General features: G+C 42.0%; 1 non-coding gene across 1 annotated transcript; it reads left to right on the top strand.

Annotated features, from left to right (window-relative positions):
• The first annotated feature begins 6,907 nt into the window (after nucleotides 1-6,907).
• trnav-uac lies at nucleotides 6,908-6,980 on the top strand. The gene has a single exon. It is a non-coding gene; the product is annotated as a tRNA-Val (tRNA).
• The last annotated feature ends 1,279 nt before the right edge of the window (nucleotides 6,981-8,259 follow it).

Here is an 8,259-nt window from a genome sequence, read left to right as displayed (position 1 = left end):
AAGATAGATATAATTTTGTACTTTATTATATGTATAACATGTGCTCAAATGCTAAATCTAAACCTGCCCAGAGATTTGCAGATATTTTGCTCTCCACTGCTGCCATTTCCTGTTCTTAATGAATTATTGAAGAAGGTGTGTATTAAGTGATTAATCTGTTGTTTGGCATTTAGTTTTTCCTTCCATTTATTTCTCTCAGATTCCAAAGTTTCCTCCAGCTGAGCAACACGTTCCTCCAGTCGCTCTCTGTCTCTCATCAAAGTATCTCTTTCATCTTTTGCAGTCTTCTTCTCTTCCTCACAGTGAATCAGGGAATCCTGGAGCTCCCTGATGGTTTGAAGGTGTGAGGTGATCATCTCCTCAATGTCTAATTTGGTCTTCGTTTTTTCTTTCCTGAATTTATATTGCTCAAATTTGAAAGTTTCCTTCAGCTGTGCAACACGTTCCTCCAGTCGCTCTCGGTCTCTCATCAAATTATTTCTCCCATGCTTTGCTATCTTCTTCTATTCTTCACAGTAAATTAGGGAATTCTGGAGATCCCTGGTGGTTTGGAGCTGTGGGGTGATCATCTCCTTCATGTCTAGTTTGGTCTTCTCTTTTCTTTCTCAAATTTATTTTGTTTAAATTCAAAGTGGCCTCCAGCTGAGCTGAGTGACGTAGCTTCCTGTGTTTGACTTGTTTGCCGCGAGTTCCGTGTTTGTATTCGTGTTTATATTCGTTTGTTTGTGTTTTCTCTTTTAATAATCCTAAATTGTTTGTCTTCCTGACTTGTGCCTGTAGTCAGTTAAACTCGACTACCACTATATCTTCTCTCACTTTATCTTATTTGTGTATCCGAAATCCGTTCGTGATTATAAGCACTATGCCGGCTGTGTGTCTGACTTTGAGCACAGGTGAGGACTCGTTCGATTTGCAAACGGTGGCGTTGGAGATGGAGGTTTTGGAGAAACAGATTCGCGAGCTGCATGAAAAGCATGCCCGGCTGCGAGGAGCGAAAGCGGCGCTGGAAACATCCAGGCGGACGCGCTTTTCGTCCCAGGTAAATTCCGGGTTGAACCTAACGCTCCCAGCACCTCAACTCCGCGTGTTTCTCTGCCCAGACCCAGCGCACCTACAACTCCGGCAAAGGTGCAACATGGACCCTGGATGCGGCAGCAGCGGAAGAGACAAGCAAAGCCCGGTCGAGGACGTCTCCCCGCCACCACTACAGGCCTTGAGATCTCGACCGAGAACCGCCGCCCCTCTCCGCGACGGAACGCGACACTGTGATTCTCGGAGATTCCATCGTCCGGCATGTCCGCGCTACCGGAGCTAAAGGTAAGGTGCACACTCGCTGTTTTCCTGGTGCTCGTGTTCTTGATGTCGCTGCGCAGGTACCCGCGGTCCTGAAGGAGAACTTGGAGCGGTTGTTCTTCATGCCGGAACGAACGACACCAGGCTGAGACAAACGGAGGTATTAAAGAGGGATTTCAGGATCCTGGTGGAGACGGTACGCAGCACATCACCCACAACGAGGATCATAGTGTCAGGACCTCTTCCCACTTACCAGCGAGGGGCTGAGAAGTTTAGTAGACTTTTAGCTCTAAATGAATGGTTACAGTCATGGTGTCGAGAACATAAACTTCTCTTTGTTAATAACTGGAACTGTTTCTGGAGCGTCCTAGGTTCTTCCGCCCTGATGGCCTGCACCCCAGCAGAGTTGGAGCAGCAGTGCTATCAGATAACATCTCTAGGATACTTCACACCATCTGACTGGTAAGACATCAGGAAATCTTCGACAATGAGAACACGCATACAACAGACCAAATAGTTACAAGTTCACACACAGCCCAGTTTATAGAAACCGTATCTATCCCTCGTGTAGCAAAACCAAGAAGTAAATACACAAGATCCAGAAACAATCTCATTGAAGTTAAAACTGAAAATGCCAGATAAACAAACACCAAAAGTTTTAAAGTTTGGTCTTTTAAACATTAGATCACTTGCACCCAAAGCACTGATTATAAATGAGATGATCAAAGAGAATAATCTCGATGCACTCTGTCTCACTGAGACCTGGATTAAACCAGGTGATTATATGGGTCTAACGAGTCGACACCGTCAGGATATGTTTATAAGCATGAGCCCCTCAGACTGGTCGTGGGGGTGTAGGAACCATTTATACTGCTTCTCTTAATGTTAGTCAGATGTTAGGATTCAGCGTTAAATCATTTGAAGTGCTCGTTCTTAAAGTTGTACTTTCGGACATACATAGTAAACTCGCTCTGGTCACCGTGTACAGACCCCCAGGACCCTCGCTGATTTTCTTCAAGAGTTTGCTTGTTTTCTATCAGATCTCTTGATCAATTTTGATAAAGTGCTGCTTGTAGGAGACTTTAATATTCATGTAGATGATGTAAACGATGCTCTAGGATTATCATTTGTTGACTTATTAAACTCTTTTGGGGTTAAACAAAACGTCACCAGACCAACTCATCGCTTTAACCACACACTAGACTTAATAATATCCCACGGAGCAGACGTCACTGATATAGATATTTTACCTCAGAGTGATGACATCACAGACCATTACCTCATACTGTACACACTACCGGTAGAGCAGATTAGCCGTGTTTCACCACGTTATCGACCTGGTAGGACTATTGTTCCAACCACTAAGGACAGATTCGTAAATAACCTGCCTGATTTATCTCAATTTCTCACTAAACCCATAACTACTATTAATCTTGATGAGATAACTAAGAACATAGACCTTATCCTCACTACCACATTAGACACGTTGCCCTATCCGGTTAAAAAAGGTTAGAGACCAAGCACCTGCATCTTGGTATAATAGTCATACACATGCCCTCAAGAGAACAGCACGTAATCTGAGAGAAAATGGAGGAAAACTAAATTGGAGGTATTTAGAATCGCGTATAAAGACAGTATGCTCAGCTACAGGCAGGCTAAAAGCTGCTAGAGCTGAACACCTGAGCAAACTTATAGAAAACAACAAAAACAATCCCAGGTTCCTTTTCAGTACAGTAGCTAAACTAACTACAAATCAGGGCTCTGAAAATTGTGTTCCATCACAGTTTAGTAGTGAGGACTTTATGATTTTCTTCACTGAAAAAATAGATAACATTAGAAAAACAATTGTGGCAGTTCAACCTCTTACAGCATCTCCTGAGACAGTGTTACCTTCAACTCCACAACTCCACTGTTTTACATGTATAGGACAGGAAGAGCTGTATAATGTTATTGCCAAAGCTAAATCGACAACATGTCAGTTAGATCCAATTCCTACTAAATTACTGAAGGAAGTGTTATATACAACTGGTGAGCCTCTTCTAAATATTATTAACTCCTCACTATCTTTAGGTCACGTCCCTAAATCCCTCAAGTTAGCAGTTATTAAGCCCCTCATTAAAAAACCTAATCTGGATCCAAACACGTTATCAAATTACAGACCAATTTCAAATCTCCCATTTATGTCTAAGATTTTAGAAAAGATTGTCGCTGCACAGTTATGTTCCTACCTGCAAGAGAACAATATCTTTGAAGAATTTCAGTCAGGTTTTAGGCCCCATCATAGCACAGAAACTGCTCTAGTTAAAATAACTAATGACCTGTTTTTAGCTTCAGACCAAGGCTTCATCTCGCTGTTGGTTTTACTAGATCTTAGTGCTGCATTCGACACTATAGACCATGATCTCCTCCTAGATCGCTTACAAAATTACATCGGCATTCAGGGACAGGCATTAAGCTGGTTTAAATCCTACCTGTCCGATCGTTACCATTTCGTAGATTTGAATGGAGAGCTATCCAGGCTAATGCAAGTAAATTATGGCGTGCGCAAGGTTCAGTTCTAGGACCCTGCTCTTCACAATATACATGCTTCCGTTAGGAAATATTATTAGAAGGCATGGAATTAGCTTCCATTGTTATGCTGATGATACTCAGCTATATATTTCATCTAAACCAGGCGATACAGCTCAATTAACCCGGATGACTGAGTGTGTTAAGGAACTAAGAGATTGGATGACCCATAACTTTCTACTTTTAAATTCTGATAAGACTGAGATTTTGCTCATCGGCCCAAAAACTGGTATACAGACGCTCCAGCATCTCAACCTGCATTTAGACGGATGTTCTGTAACCACTAGTTCAACGGTAAAAGACCTGGGTGTTATTTTAGACAGCGACTTGTCTTTCAAAATCACATCAATCAGGTTACAAAACAGCCTTCTTTCACCTTAGAAATATTTCTAAGCTAAGAAATATGTTGTCTATATCCGATGCAGAGAAGCTCGTCCATGCGTTTATGACCTCCAGAATAGACTACTGTAATGCGTTACTAGGTGGATGTCCTGCTTCATTAATAAACAAGCTTCAGTTAGTCCAGAATGCAGCAGCCAGAGTTCTTACAAGGTCAAAAATATGATCACATAACCCCGATCTTATCGTCCCTACATTGGCTTCCTGTTAAGTTTCGAATAGACTACAAACTATTACTTCTCACTTATAAATCACTAAATGGTTTGGCTCCGTGTATCTATCCAGTCTTTTAACACGCTACAATCCGCCACGCTCCTGAGATCTCAAAACTCTGGGCTTCTAGTAGTTCCTAGAATAGCAAAGTCCACTAAAGGTGGTAGAGCATTTTCACATTTAGCTCCTAAACTCTGGAATAGTCTTCCTGACGGTGTTGGGGCTCAGACACACTCACCCAATTTAAGTGTAGATTAAAACGTATCTTTTAGCAAAGCCTACACATAACACACATCACATCATAACCTTGTGCTCCAGAACATCTGATCACATGCACATTATCAACTTGTGCTGTTAATATCATGAACAGCAGCTACGCTAATTCCTCTCCACTGCTTCTTTCTCTCCCCATCCCGAGGCATCCTGAGGTTGCTCCAGCTCCAGTCACCTCCCACCTCGTGATGATTACGGACCTTTAAAGAAGTAGATGCCGAACTCACAAACATCCTGAACCATCTAGAGACGTACCAGTGCCATTTGGATCCCGCTACATGTGTGGAGTTTTGACATTGGACCTCCTGGAGTGTTTAAAGGCTCTGGCATGGAGAAGCTGATGCTGGATCTGTGGTGATCACAAATGCTGAGCTTATAAAACTCGGAGCTACTAACCATATAGACTGTATAAGACTGCAGAAAGAACATTACTTATAATCTTATACTCCAGTAATCATGTTAGTTCCCACTCTTCAGTGTTCTGTATTGTTGAAAGATTTATGATCAAACTCTTGATGTCACCCAGATGAGGATGGGTTCCCCTTTTGAGTCTGGTTCCTCTCAAGGTTTCTTCCTCATAACATCTAAGGAGTTTTCCTTGCCACAGTCGCCACGGCTTGCTCATCAGGGACAAATGCACACCATTCACCATCACTGTTGATTTGTGTAAAGCTGCTTTGAGACAATGTCTGTTGTGAAAAGCGCTATACAAATAAACTTGACTTGACTTGACTTGACTTGAGCAACACGTTCATCTAGTCGCTCTCGGTCTCTCATTAAATTTTCTCTTTCATGCTTTGCAATCTTCTTCTCTTCTTCACAGTAAATCAGGGAATTCTGGAGATCCCAGGTGGTTTGGAGCTGTGAGGTGATCATCTCCTCCATGTCTAGTTTGGACTTCTCTGTTTCTTTCTCAAATTTATTTTGTACAAATTCCAAAGTCTCCTCCAGCTGAGCAACACGTTCATCTAGTCGCTCTCTGTCTCTCATTAAATAGAGTTTCTCTTCCTCACAATGATTCAGGAATCCTGCAGATCCCTGGTGGTTTGGACCTGTCTGATGATCATCTCCTCCATGTCTAGTTTGGCCTTCTCTCTTTCTTTCTCAAATTTATTTTGTTCAATTTCCGAAGTGGCCTCCAGCTGAGCAACACGTTCCTCCAGTCGTTCTCTGTCTCTCATTAAATAAATTTTCTCTTCCTCACAATGATTCAGAGAATCCTGCAGCTCTCTGGTGGTTTGGACCTGTCTGATGATCATCTCCTTCATGTCTAGTTTGGCCTTCTCTCTTTCTTTCTCAAATTTATTTTGTTCAATTTCCAAAGTGGCCTCCAGCTGAGCAACACGTTCCTCCAGTCGTTCTCTGTCTCTTATTAATTTTTTTTTCTCTTCCTCACAATGATTCAGGGAATCCTGCAGCTCTCTGATGGTTTGAAAGTGTATGGTGGTCATCTCCTCCATGTCTAGTTTGATCATCTCTTTTTCCTTTTCAAATTTATTTTGTTCAAAATTCAAAGTGGCCTCCAGCTGAGCAACACGTTGCTCCAGTCGCTCTCTGTCGCTCCTCAAATGATCGCTCTGATGATCTGCACACTTTTTCCTTAGAGTGATTCAGGGAATCCTGGAGCCCTGGTGGTCTTGAGCTGTAAGTTATTACCGCCTTCATGACTCGCTTTTCATTCTTTCTCTTCTTCTCCCAATAATTTCTCTCATATTTAAGAACGGCCTCCAGCTGAGCGACTTTCTGGTTCCACCAGTTGTCTTTGTTCTCTCATTAAAATCTCTTTTTCATTCTTTGCAGTTTTCTGCTCTTCTTTACAGTAATTCAGGGAATCCTGAATTTTCAAATTCTGTAGTACATGATTAAATTATTAATATGAGGAAGATTAATCCTCATCATTGATCCTCATAGAGTGGCTAAGAGGAGCTACTCTAAAAAGCTGAAAAAATCAGTTTTCAGCCAACGACCCTGCTTCAGTGAAGAAAGACCTGAGAGACATGGTGCAGTCATAAAAACCTGGAGCTTAACACACTCAAAACAGTGGAGATGATTGTGACATTTAAGTCAATGAGTTTTCTAAGTTTAATTTATATTTTTCCAGTTATATTTTGAGAGATATGTTTCTATTTATGCACATTGGACATCAACCTTCTCAGCAGCAGGTTCCATAGTGTAGCGGTCATCACGTCTGCTTTACACGCAGAAGGTCCTGGGTTCGAGCCCCAGTGGAGCCATGACCTTGAGTCTCTGATTCTAAATGCTTTTAGTGCATTGCGGTTACAGGGCCCATGCGCACGATGACCATCAGGTGAAGGTCCCTGCCCGAGATGGTTCCTCCATATGAAGAAGGACATGGGTGAGATGCAACCTCCCTGTACTCATTAAAAACTGGATATGCTGAGAGAGCTTGATGTGGTCCTTCATGGGAAGAAAGTGCGAATGACATTGTAAGAGGGGGACAGACAGGTCAACCTGTTAAGACAGATGTTGTGTCATAGGAGCTTCCATAGTTGGTCACGCCCAAAGCGATTCCTGTAGTGAAACACAGAGCAAAGTTAGAAAAAGAAACTCATTTAAATGGCTAAAACTATTATTGGGCAAAACATGGGGACATTTGAGTGAGTTTTCTAACTTTAACTCACATTGTTCCACCGAGATTTTGAAAAATGTTCCTATTTATGCACATTGGACATCAACCTTCCAAGTAACCGGTTCCTAAGTGTAGTGGTCATCATGTCTGTTTTGCATGCAGAAGGTCTTGGATTCGGCCCCCAGTGGAGCCATGCTCTTGAGCCTCTGATACTAATTTCCTGCTAGCAGGATTATTATTACTTTATATTTACTATTATTTTATTTTTTAAGAAAAATTGTAAAAAAAAAAATTCTATTTATGCACATCAGCCTTGTCAGCAACAGGTTCCATAGTGTGGCAGTCATCACATCTGCTTTAAACGCAGAAGGTTCTGATTTCGAGGCCCAGTGGAGTCGTGCCCTTGGCCTTTTTCTTCTAATTTTGGAATGCTTTTTCTCCATTGCTGTTACAAGCACAATGCAGTAACGCAAATTTGTTAATTTATTTCCAGGATCGAGTAACAATTTGTGACATATACATAAACCTCATTCCGATTTGCTAGCTGCATTGGGAGTTGAACCCAGGACCTTCTGTGTGTAAACCAGATGTGATGACCACTACCCTATAAATCCACACAAGCACCTGCACAGCATAAATAAGCCTTAATGACGATTCAGGTAATATGTTTCCAGATTGCAACTCTTCAGCTTTAGATTTAATTTGCAAGCTTATGGTCCTGGTCTTAATCCTTACACTTCAACACGTCCAGCTGGGGATGTAGCTCAGCGGTAGAGCGCCTGCTTTGCATATCTGAGGTGCTGGGTTCAATCCCAGCATCTCCAAGCTGCTTCTTTATAATGCATAAAATGTCTATAAGTTTTAGGTGCGCGCATATTCTTGTTGTATGGTCGTCAGTCATGTGAGCTCCAAAAATATGGATT

This window comes from Silurus meridionalis, chromosome 4 (assembly GCF_014805685.1).
Source record: "Silurus meridionalis isolate SWU-2019-XX chromosome 4, ASM1480568v1, whole genome shotgun sequence".
Lineage (NCBI taxonomy): Eukaryota > Metazoa > Chordata > Actinopteri > Siluriformes > Siluridae > Silurus > Silurus meridionalis.
This window is presented reverse-complemented; position numbering and strand designations above follow the sequence as displayed.